General features: G+C 42.0%; 1 long non-coding RNA gene across 6 annotated transcripts; it reads left to right on the forward strand.

Moving 5' to 3' along the window:
• Positions 1–27: 27 nt before the first annotated feature.
• LOC148654058 (uncharacterized) lies at positions 28–11903 on the forward strand. Of its 6 annotated transcripts, none has more exons than XR_015924933.1 (3): positions 28–159; positions 5573–6821; positions 9962–11903. It is a non-coding gene; the product is annotated as an uncharacterized LOC148654058 (long non-coding RNA). The 6 variants fall into 6 exon arrangements; XR_015924931.1 differs by having other exon boundaries at positions 44–159; positions 5570–6821; XR_015924935.1 differs by adding an exon at positions 9787–9888 and having other exon boundaries at positions 153–6821.
• Positions 11904–12920: the final 1017 nt, after the last annotated feature.

Genomic DNA, 12920 nt, shown 5'->3' on the forward strand with positions numbered 1-12920 from the left:
ACCCGTCTCGCACTCTGCGTCGAGAAGAAAAAAAAAAGTTGCGCTTGCGGGTCACAGGATCTATACGCTTTCTATTTTTAGGAGAAACTGGACTCCTTTCAAAGTTTCTTTGCACACCCAAGACTTTTCCAAGTTGCTCTCTAAGTGCGGCGGACAGCTGTGAGTATATCGTCTTACTGATTGCACGCCTTGCGCAAAGACAGCAACGACCTGCAGAAGGAAAGCGGGTCTCGGTCTCAAGAGGCTACATTAGGTTGACGCTTTGCCGCAAAAAATGTCACCAATCTCGTGACATTTTTTTTACCGTAAAGACCCACATTTCAGAGTTCATGCCGGCCAGGCGTTTAAATGGATTGAATAATTGGCTGATGTTTACTTATCAATAGCAGAACACGGTCGGTGACCCCTGGCAAATCCTTACCTACACGCGTACGCACTAGAAGTTGTTAAAGCTTGTGCGACCACTGCTTTATTCAAATAGTATTACTACTGTACAAACATAAGTATGGCACTAGAAAACATTCTATTAACACACGGGCTAAGTAAAATAAAATCTGACCTTTAAAGACACAGCGAAGCTCTGCCTCCCTACCTCAAGAAAAGTGCCTGCCCACAGGATACTGTACATCACCAACCCACGGGACACATCTATGACATGTCAGCCAATCTCTTGCAGGGACTGAATTCCTTTAGTCTTGAGCAAAGACACTTTCAGAATAGTCCCCTGGGGTCTTAAAAATCCTAAAGGTGCATGAAAAAGTCCATTCAAACAAGGAGCTGGCCCTTCCATTTTGTGATTGGTGGATCATTTAGATCTTTTGAAGTATACAGTTTTTTTTAATAATGCGCATTTAAATCTTGACGACTTTATTGCTGTGACTATTTCAGAAAGTCCATACTCCTATTGAACAATTCAGCACTGACATTTTTAAACGTGCTGTGGAATAACGTGCTGTACCCTGCAATTATATCCATGTTAACCAAATTGGAAAACAGCTCGCAACCTTTCACGTGTAAAAAATACATTAATGTACCACACTCTGGGGGAATTAAAACAGATTTAAAAATGTTTTTAAAACTATAAGCAACACAGTCGGGTATTCGAAAACGAACACAATATTGGTTAAAATGGAAAACCAAGAACATACCTAGAGCAGTGCGTTAACACAAGACTATGACGATCACACATCGTGGCAGGAGAAAGTCTGGCGAGTTTCGCAGTAATACATGTGGATTTTTTTTACCACAAATATGTTTATTGAACACGAGATAGTATTGATCTCACGATTCTTACAATATAATAAATATTGACAATCAATTGACAGCATACCCTTAGCATTACAAATGTCAACTAACTTATTGGTTTTAAATTTGAGCAGAGGCAGATTACTCTGTTTAAAGTGCTTCGAGAACAGAACTGCATAAAGTCTCGGAGGTTCATTTAACTGGAAAAAGCATAAGTACTGTACACTGACGTAGAGTAATATGATAGAACCACTTCATCGACGTATTCATAATAAAGAAGGTACAACCTGCCGTGTGTACAAAACAGCATGCAAAACAGATTTTCCTTAAAAAGTTTCACGTTGGAGGCCATTGGGAAAACTACCTGATTTCTGCCTTTAAAAGTTGAATTTGTTTAAATAATAGCGAACATAAACGGCTTTCTACGACTGCCTCAACACAGTGCTTTTGGTAAAACCATTCCACACTTAAAACTACGTGTGCAGCAAAGCCCAACAAAGTTTGTGTAACGGAATAAAATAAGCACTAACGAACCTACCTGCCTAGCGCCATATAGTGGTGAGAAGCTAAAATCCTTGTGTAAACGAAATGACACAAATTCTCTGGGCTCTTCGATATGACTCCCCTCTTCAGTGATTCTTAACTTTCTGTCGGGAGAAAGTGAAGGAAAATTCGTTACCCAACCCGCCATGATCGTCCGCGGAGTTGCGCAGACCTTCCGGAAGCGCAAAGAATTGTGGTTCCGCCCGCTTCTTCTCTGGTTAAAATGACATCAGAGGAAGAAGGGAGAAGAATTCTCTTGGTTCCAATGGATCACATTATTGGTTTAAATCAAATGTATTTCTGTGCAGGACACATTAAAAGTAGTGTGAAGTGCAAAGAGGCACGAAGATGCTTTCTGCGATATCTAACAATCCTGCTGCAAATTAAACAGAACTGACACCTTTATTATCTTTAAACATATATGGTAAAATCCTCATGACTGTGGTGGACATGATAGTAGACATTTCCCTATTTTATCTACTGGAAGATTAGGAAATGGTTTGTTCTGGGAGAGGTATTCACGGAGAAGTATAAAAAGCTGAAATCTGTAAATGAATGTGAAGCTGTAATCACTGGACGCTGGCGGAAGATGCTATGGTACTTTAAGGAGATAATCTTAAAGTAGCGTAAGACATAATGTAGTAAATGTTAAGACTTTTGAGTTTTAAAAATACGTTTCAGATGTGAGAGGGTGAAAGGTCGTTGTGACGACACAGGACCGAGGAGAGAGAGTCAGGCGGGCTGCTAACGGGAGGAAGCGTTTAAGCGAGCTGGGGAGTTAAGTCATCGATGTGTGTGTAGCTGGTATTGTGCTGTGTATGACAAAGCCGACAATATAACTACTCTCCGAGGGGAAAGAGTGTTCTGCCTCCGTCTTTTATTCTCCACTATAACGGCACCTGATCGTGAGGAGGAGCCGGCGGCGGACAGGTGTTGCGCTCCCGAAACGCTCTGGTGAATGTCTATAACACCGCTGCGTACCCGAAAGAGAAAGTACGCCCCCAGGGCTATACAGTATATATATATACCTGGAAAGTCAGCCGCTTACAGTAGTTTCATCATGGCTTCCGATTCTCTCTGGAGTTAGGGTTCTGGAATCGCTGTGAAAGTGCTTCTAGAAAGGTCAGTGTAATCATGGCCAGGGGGACCAGTGCAGAGATATTTTTGCGGTTCCCTGGATTCAGTGGTGACTGTGCAGAGGAGGACAGATTTGTCTTGGAGAGGCTCCAATGTTTTGATAGCCTCTGCCTCATTGAGAAAACAAAGGGAGAACACAACACACTGGAAGTGTTATAGACCCAAGAGCGCTTGCTTTGAGCACCTATTCTGTGGATGAGGCCGATTTCCATATTCATGAACCCGTCTCATCGCCCAACTGTAAATAAATTGATCATTTTCTGTAGTACTCAGAAAAGTGGAACATTCTCATGAGATGCATATCATGAATAATTGCACAAAGTCCTCGCTTTGATAAGGTTTCAAAAATGAGAGAGAAATTAGACTTGTCACAAGCATGTGTCGGTCATAGAGAGTCTTTCCAGCCTATGAATATTATTAAATTGAAATGACCCACATTTTTATAGCTCTTTCACAAGTGCTGACTCCCGGTACATAGCTTTGGCCAAATGTTTATGGTAGATCTGATTCTGAGCCGAATAATCTGAGTTTAACCACATCTCTTTCTATTTGGACATACTAGGAAGGAAATAAGACAAAGGTCAAGCTGCCTTATATACCACTTGAGTATACTGAACAAAAATACAAAATGAAAATTATTCATTTTAAAGAAAAACAGTTGAAAATGATCATCAAGTATTCCATATAAATCAAGAAGGACATAATTGTTAACAATTATAATAGTCCTATTACACTCAAAATGACGTGCTTTGATGGGCTATGTTCTAAGTGACACTGCTGGTAACACCACTTGCATCAAGCTGTTTGGAATCAGCCCCATTAAAATGTCCCATTTGGCTATAACGTAAACCCTTTGTGGCATATCCATCTAGAACCTATTTTGCAGGGATTTCAGTAAGAACTAGTTGATTCAAAGCTGTGTGGTTTGTAGAGGTGTGTGGAGAGTTACACCTGTGTGTGAGCTGCAGAATGAACAAGCAGAAGTTAAATCCATGTCGAGTAGTAAAAAAGAAGAATAAAACTTGTAGACGTTCAGTTGTCGAGCCTTCAGCGGTCCCGTCACACCAGAAATGAACAAATTCTTCTTGGAATTCGCCTCTGGAGTGTCCAGAACTGGCTGACCCTTAGTTCCATTGAAGTCTGGCTAGGCCAAAAGAAGATATATTGATCCCTCAACCACATGGTATTCAGGAGCAATACCATGGATGTTTATCTGGGTCATGACATAAAGGAGAGGGTACAGGGCTGAAGGTTTATCCGGGAGCCTGAAATTCCATGTGGTGCAAAAGAGACATTGAAATCACCTCAAATGTCATCGAATGGTGGTTGTTCTCCTGGAAGCACCTGTGGTATTGGAGAAAGAAGCAACGTGGTGGGGGGGCAGGGGGGGGGGTGTTGACATGGCCTCAAGCCGTTTGTCATATGACATCCACCCCGCCCAACAGTAATGAGGTTTGGGTTTAACAGTGATTACACCACCGCCTGAGCTGCTAAGAAAGCAAACACAGCTGAGCAGAATCTAAATCAATAAAGTCATCACAGATGGAAGCCAGGGGTTGGACAGGTCACGGACTGCGCTGGAAAAATTAGCAGCAGGGTTACAGCCTCGATGAAATATTGACTGGTGTCTTGTGCACTTTAATCTCCAAATTCTTCTGAGATACAAGGCTCTCTTTCTGGTTCTGTAGCTATGTTCCCAAGTCATAATAATTATAGAGGCTACAAAATGACCAGAACTCTGATGTGTTGTCTAAGTCATAGGCAGCCTTTCCTGTCACTGATGTTTCAGCTAGCAATAATAATCCAGTCTGAGTCTAAACACTTACAGTATCTGGCTCCACAGTTTCATCGCTTGATATAACAAAAGCTATGTTAGTTAACAAACAAATTTGATTTGGCTAAATTACACACAGTGCATTTGATTAAAACCCTTAGTGTGTGATATGGAGCTTCAGTTTTCATACATTCCCAGCCCCTCACTCCCTTTCAGCTCTTTGTCACATTTCAGCAGTATTGCATCACTTGTAAAATTCCATAAGCAATTTAAATCCTGCTTCTCTACATTTCAGATAGAGCTAAAATACCCGCTTTGTTGCTGCAGTACTGTCCCTGTTTATGGCTGCATTGCATTTCTGAAACAGGCATCAGGCTTTTCCAAGTGTTATTTAATATGAATGTACCGTATATGACACACTGAGGTGCAAGAGAGAAAGACAGACAGTATGTCTCATGAATTCAGAGGCACTAACATTGTGATGCATTAATAGTCATTTATATAAAGATACTCATGTTCATGAATTTCACTTTTTTGTCATTATTCTAACAAATCTGCATCTTCGCGTTTCAACTCGACAGCTTTGTGCATTCTTGCAGTACTGTAAAACTGACAGGACATGACATGACCCTGCTGAGAAGCAGCTGGATTATGGCTAGATCCTCAGTCATGAAAAGCTAGCTCCAGAGTGTTCCTTGCGGGATGATCGTCATGTAATGTATAAATGTCTCCATCTGTGACATCCGACCTGCTTCATCTACAGTGTCAATCCTCCTGCTAGCTAGGATGTCAGATTAATGTACATTTATAGCGAGTGCTCATTATAGCCAGAATGCTGGGATTAAACTGTTCCTCTCTCATTTCTGAAAGTAGGAGCAGCCTCATCATCACAGGCAGTCAGAGCCAGTGTGATATGGGACAAAAAAGATCCCTCTTTCAAGACATGTAAAAAACAAACCAACTGGAAGCAGTGCTGAAGCCCACAGAGGAAGGTCTATACTCAAATCCAGAAGTTCAGAAGGTCAGATCTTACCCTGGACACCACAGAGTTGGGAGGGCAGAGAGTATGGGGCCCACTCTAGCCCCCAGCATGGGGATCTAGCCATCACAAGGTAATTCCCAGCCCTACTGGTCCCCATTTTACAGGTAGGTGCACTGGATCAATCGAGCTGAAGTACTTGGCTCCAAGGTGTAACAACTGTGTCCATAGCAGGGACTTCAACTTCCAGCTGTGACATCAGAGAGAGCTAGATAAGACACTCACAGAAGACTACTTCGCCCTGTCCATCTCGGAGCAGATACTGCCCAGATAACTCCCACTGTGGGGTAAGAAGGGAGCTGACTGGCACTCTTGGAAAAGAAAATAAGATCATTCATTTCCATTACGATTATCACCAGTGCTATTAACACAAAAACAGTGTCTTTCTGTCTCCCAGCAGTTACAATGACTTTGTAGCTGGAATTATTCTGCCTCCTTGGTTTTGCAATTGTCTCGTTTTTCCAACACGTATTCACTACAAGCCACATGACAAGTGAAATTTAAATTTGGCAGCATCCAGGTGATCCAGCTGATTGCTGTCTATTTTGTCAAGTTATAAATGTCATCTTGGGAGCACATACAGCTTATTGAAAGACCACTGGAGCATTTTCGACCTGTTCAGTGAATGAGAAGAGGTTTCTGCCAGGCAGGTTTGTGTATTTTAAAGATGACGCATCTGAGTGACACATCTGGAATGAAACGATTGTTCTTGTTCAGCCCTCTTCCAGCCCACAACAATGCGTGTGCATCACATTTAGGCTGACAAGTAACTACTGAACCTTGAAAGCTTAAATGGCGCTTCAATAAAATGAAAGCTGCTTTAAAAAGCCCATCACCTTTCTCTATTTTAAGCATAAAACACACGTGCTTTTCAGCAGCTCTACATTAATCTCAGTCTCTCTCTTTTCCTCTGTCAGAGTCTTCAGACAGTTCTGCGATGCCAGTGATGTGCTCCCAGTGAGGACTGAATGAACACGTGTTGACCTAGGGTTCAGAGGTCACAGGAGGGTCAGCCAGTTGTCCCTACTGACAAAGGAGTCGTAGCCACTGAGCTTGACATCACACTCCTGTCCCTTTGCACAGGTAACCCACACAGACCACAAGTACCGTTGTGAATCGATAAAACAGCACAGCTCGTACTGGCTGTATTATTCTCACACATAATGTGTCACTCTGTCATCTAGTTCTGCTGCAAAACTGGGTTCCATTGGTAGGCTGGAGACTAACGCTAATGTCTGGAGTCTGAACCCTTTAGATTAAGGGAAAATAAACATGAGGCTGAGAAGGATGTTTCAATTTTCGTGAATGAGTATTTGTTTTCACTGAGTACAAAATATACAGTCTATGAAGTACGTATTCTCTATAGTTTCACTGGCTCCTTGTAAGGCATGTCAAGTTTTAGAGGCCGTGTCTGTTAGTAATATGCAGAAAATCTGGTTAAAGTTAAAAAATGCAAAATCATTAGATTTTGCTTCAGGCAAGGAAACAGCTGTTATCTTCTAAAGCAGAGAAAGAGAGCAGTTTACAAGCTCCTCTGTGACGTAAGGCTAGTCTCTTCAGTCTGGGCCAATGGCAATCTGGTTAGCTGTTCTGTGCTTTTTACTCAAAATTGTTTTGTTTTTTTTCCATTGAAGTAGCCTGCCAAGCTGAAGAAGATAAGATAAGATCACTTTATTGGCCATATACAATTTCTTGTATTAGGAATTTGTCTCCATACGGAGGTGCTGTGAAGTAAGTGGAATATATTGGACCTGTAAAATACGGGAAGCTAGATGAGGCACTCAGGGGGCTTCACAAAATTTGGGGGTGCCTGTAGCCCTCATTGAGCACTGTCCAGGACTGCCACTAAAAGCCAGATACATACAGTATATCCATGGAGCAATATGACAACAATAGGGCTATAAAACTAATTCTGTCAGACATAAGGATTATTAAGTCTTGCTTGAAAATTAGGTAGAAAATCAGTTTTATTGCACTAGCAGAAGGGTGTCAGTGTTAATTGAAAGTGAATGGGTGCTCCTGTCCTTTTAGAAGACCGTTCAATACTGGCCTTATAAAAGCTGTCAGTGCTTTAATGTGCAGTGCATTAGCTGCTGGGTGCACTGAAAGCAACAAGCCAGTTCCAGAACAAACGGGAGCGTTCTTTGGCTGTGTGCAGCAGACACAGCCAGTGTCTCCGCGGGGTCAGCTCCGGAGATGAGCGCCTGCTATGACACAAGAGGAAACGAGAACTGAAGGAGAGCTATTTCAGGCAAATGAGTTCATCTCGGCTCGCTGCAAAGCACGGAATCTAGAGCTGCCTGCAGCAGAACTTACATCTCTCTCTCTCAACGTTTTCAGCCAACTTGTTTGACATCCAGTGGGCCAACATGGTGCCAGGCTGCTCTGTCTAGAGGGCACCAGCTCCGACTTGGTTAATAGTTTTGCTATCCTTAGCTGGGCTGCATGTGTCAGCACAGTTGCTCCCTGAGGAGCCCGGAGGAGAGGAGGCAGAGCAATTTCAGCTTACCGCCCCTACGGCTCTTGACTGGCAGGCAGGTGGGCAGGGGCTTGGAAGTGCCAGGGAAAGTGTGTAAGGGTAAAAGGGAGAGAAATGGAAGGACTCAGAGGACAGGGGTGCATAAGGCACCTTGTGTGTTCAGAAACACCCAGGACACGCCTATCAAAGTGAGAATCATGACTGCTTCATGTTTTAACACTGGAGTTATTGTAAGACAGCTGCTGTGGAATTTTAATATACTGTACATCCCTTTCCAGGGATTTTGTTTCAGCATTACTAAGTGATCACTGATTGTTTTGCTTGGTTTTCAAGAAAGATGGGAACTTGATGTCATACAGGCATTGTGGGGATAACATTCAAATCTATGTTTTTCCTGCTTTTAGAATTTCTTGCCAAGACCATCACAAGAGGCAGTGATTATGATGATCTAGATTAAGAATTGTGCTCATGATTGGCCACACAAAGTCTAAAATAGCAAGGGCACCATTACGCTACCAAGGAGCACAACACTGATATCATTACAACAACATTGTCTTTCCACTTCATTTCAGCTGGGAGAAGAATCAAAACTAATTTTGAGGAATAAAGTCTGCAGCTAGAAATGCCAAAAAAAGACTAAAACAAACATGAAGATTTTTAAAATAAAAGTAAAAGAAGGGCTGCTACAGCCTTCTGTGTTCATGCTGATGAAAGATTTGAACTCCATTAGTTGTGACGGGTCAAGACAAGCAAACACATCACAGCTTTTAATTATCCTGTTTGTCCAGGAGAAAGCATTGCAGGGCTCTTAACACAGCAGGTACTGTATCTGGAGAGCATGAGATATATTGAAACTACATACGCTTTAGACTTAGTGAGTCTCCCGAAGGAGACTTCTGTTTTCCTCTTTCTGGAGCAAAACAGGGCAGGGAGCCACTCACAGGGGTTCTAACCTGCATTTCTGGAAGTGATCAGACAGTGCCTTGGCCTTGCTGGGATTCGGAAAAGAGGATAAAAACAGAACAAATGGAAATGAAAATAGGAGGACTGTGAAGCCGGACAATTCCTAAATATTTTGTGCATGGCACAGGGGCAGTACAAATTACACATGATCAGGAATGCACGTTATCAGTACTCTATTGATGGATAAATCCATATGCGTGTTGAGTCCAGCCCAGCATCATTTCAATTCCAGCTTCTCAGCAGTGCCCCCTGTGAAAGCAGCTCGGACCACATGGCTACTGCTCCATGGAAACAATGATGGTATTGAGTCTTCCTGGGGGTCGTGGAAAAATCAATGTTTCTTGCTCCCGTTGTGACTTCACAGGAGATTACCATAAAAAGGCACAGTGCTTCCCAGGCTGAATGGCTTCAGTTTTATACTGGGGGACTTAAATGCTTCATCGTCCTGTGAGGATGTGTAAATGGCGTGAGGAGAAACGATAAATGATAAAGGCGACTTCATAGATTGGTTGCACGGACCTCTGGGGCTAAAAAGGCTTGAGGGCATTATTGATCTTGTGAGAGATGTGGCCTCCCTCTCCCTCCTCACACACTCACACTCTTCAGCTGAGTCAGCTCCTGGAACCCGAACCAAACTGCAACGCACACAGTTGTCTCAGGGTCGGCTGTCAGACCAGACTACACGCCAGGCTGGCCCCCGAACCCCAGGTATTCACATCCGTTGATGGGCATCAGCTTTCCTGTTGCCTGCTGAAGTTTGCTTAGTTCTTGTCTTTTGCAGGAGGTGAAGAAAGTGATACCGCATCCTTCTGGTGGTTGTGGTTGAGGCAGTTTTCAAGTGGCCCCTGGCCAGAGCCCAGCGAACGACTCAATCAATGAATCCTCACGGGAGATCTTCCGACACGCAGCTCAGCGGAGCCAGGCAGGAGGAGAGAAGTGTGGTCCTCTTTTCCAGCTCTCAATGCCCTGACAAACAGACTTCAGGGACACTGAACAGACTCCTTCAAGCTACATTCCTTCACATTTTAGAAACATTTTTAAATCCAAGACAAGGGATTCTAACATGCAGTAATAATCAGATTCAATAACTATATTTCCTGTCATGGTATTTTTTAGGTTCTCTTCATGCTGAAGAAATGTGTAAAATATGCATTTTTTGCTAGAACTCTTCCATAGCATGTAAGAATCTGAAAACACGGATGATTACATTGCTCAACAGAATGTGACACAAAATGAAACATTTCTCTCAACATACAAACATTGTATTTTTCTGTTCACTCACAAATTTTAAATACTGCAACTCCAATACTAACATATTTGGATATCTCTGCCTTTCTGTACAGTAGTTAAAACATTTAATCTTCTCGGAAGACAACAGAAACCATTCGCATGGTTATACATGCATTATGGGTGTATTTTACACCCATAAATAATTATTATTTCCCTGCTTCCATCTAAATCAAAAGCAATAATTATGTAAAAATATTTTTTAATCCCTTCAGCAAAATATCAGGCGGAGTATTGAAATGTCAAGAGCTTAGGTTTGGTGGGGAAAGCGGTGTTGAGAGGGAGGAAGTGGGAAACATTACCCTTTAAAATCATTCAAATAATTACACTAATTAATGGTGATATACTTTTAAAATATCACATTAATGTCAATGAGCATACTGTAGGAAAACATACACAGAGCTAGAGTGTGGGATTGGTTTTTTTTCTGCTTTTGAAGGGTTTTTTATCTTTCAAAAAATCTAAACAATGAATACTACTGTACATTGCCAGCCTGATTTGTATCATGATATCCTGAGAAGCCAGAGTATTTAACACTAGGATGGCCAGATTAAAAGCCTGACTTCTAGATTTTTTTTATTACCAAGGACAGTGGAGGTTTCTGTCTTCAATGCATATCCTCTTGTTGGGAGCCAGGAGAAATGTGAAATGACAAACTGTGCACTCTGATGGCACAGTAAAGTGAGGAATGTTGACAGTGGTCATTTCCATAAATGCAGTTTCCTGGGTGCCTCCCTGCCCTGCACTGTTTCAAAAGAGAAAAACACAAGTATCCACCTGGATCTTACTCAGTAAACCATGTGGATTCAATATATCTCCTGCAGTCCACTATAACCTTCTATGTTAGGACCTCTGAGCTGCATTCTCCTAAACCTCTCGGGGCACAATTCCCTGGTTATTCAGTGGTTTACTGATGAATGACAATGTTGAATTTGTTTCCATTCTCAACTGACTAGATCTTAGCACTGATTTTCCGGCAGCCGAGTAGCAGGGCTGTTTTGCTGAGCTGAAAAGATTATTGAGAAAGGCTGCAGATGTTACAGGCTTTGCTGTCTCTTCCTTTAAGTCTTGTAAAACTGGAAGGGAGCAAGGGACCTGTACAAGGGCTGATTTCTATGGTGGCCGGGAAGTGCAACAGGGTTCAGATCTGCTGGGCCTCAGCTGGACAGCGTTCATTTTTACTGAAATGCCCAAGATGCTCAGATCTGTGAGTCCAGTACCGTTCACCTCACCTGAGCCGTTTCCTTTTAAAACATGCTTAGGCGAGATTAAAACTGGAAGCAGCAGAATTTATTCACCTTAATGAGACTGAGGTACAGTAATGCTGTTTCATTGTTCATATCAGCTTCACAAATCTCAATCTGTTTTGTGATGGAATTGATGTTCTTGGTGTTATGTATCCTCAATATAGTATAAAGAACACATTCTCAATGTTACTAAGTTGTCTTTTTTCCACATATTTATCCATGCCTCACCAGGCAGACTGCAGAGATGCTTCTGTTTCTTCTTGCACAGATGACTGCAGTGACTTGCTTACTGGTGGTACTAAAGCAATTCTTGACAAGATCAAATACGTTCAAAATACAGGGGACTGAACTGTAACTAAAACTACATTTATTTACCAAAACTAGTTATTAAAATTAAAAGTAAATTACAGTTTATTCAATTCTTAGCCATGAGTAAGTAATCTATCCTGTCTTTTCACACTTGCAGAGGTATACAGTGTTTACGGCTCCTTCTGCTAAAGCTGACTGCTCAAGCTTTAAATCAAACTGAGCTAAGTTATGAGACAAACAGGCTGAACTTTCTCATTAACAAGAATATCAGAGGTGCGTATTGTGTGCCCTTTTTTCATGGGGAGAGCATTATCTCAGGGGCATATTTACACACCCATGCCATGGCTGCTCTGCAAAGGAAGGGGAGCCTGGAAAGGGGCAGGCTAATGCTATACTGTAGCTCACCACAAAGTTCTCTGCACCTGTGTCACATGTTCCTCATCACAGATCCAACACACAGGTATTGATGGTGGAGCCACGCAAGTGAGCTCTTCAAATAATAAAGCAATTAATGAGCCGTTATGATGTATGCAGGTTTTTATTATTATACAGGAGACAAAAGCACAGAAGCCGATAACTCTTAGCATCCGATATAGAAGGGCTGTGGGTTACAAGGTCTTGTTCTGTAAAAATTAATCACTCATCTTCAGATCTTCAAAACCCTGTTCGTCTTGATAATTAATGCTTCTGCTTTGAGCTTAACCTTATTAAACAAGGAGTTTAAAAACAGCTCATATTTAAATATTATCAGAAGAGTACATTGTCATTACATACAGTATTTAAAACAGTTAATTATTATATGCTCCTGTGTTTCTCATTGCCCTTCTAATTATAGAACTGTCAGCAGAGATAATTTGATGCAAAGCTGTAGCTCTTGTGAGCCCAACAGTACTGACT

This window comes from Lepisosteus platostomus, chromosome 10 (assembly GCF_059453375.1).
Source record: "Lepisosteus platostomus isolate fLepPlt1 chromosome 10, fLepPlt1.hap1, whole genome shotgun sequence".
In the NCBI taxonomy this organism is placed as follows: domain Eukaryota; kingdom Metazoa; phylum Chordata; class Actinopteri; order Semionotiformes; family Lepisosteidae; genus Lepisosteus; species Lepisosteus platostomus.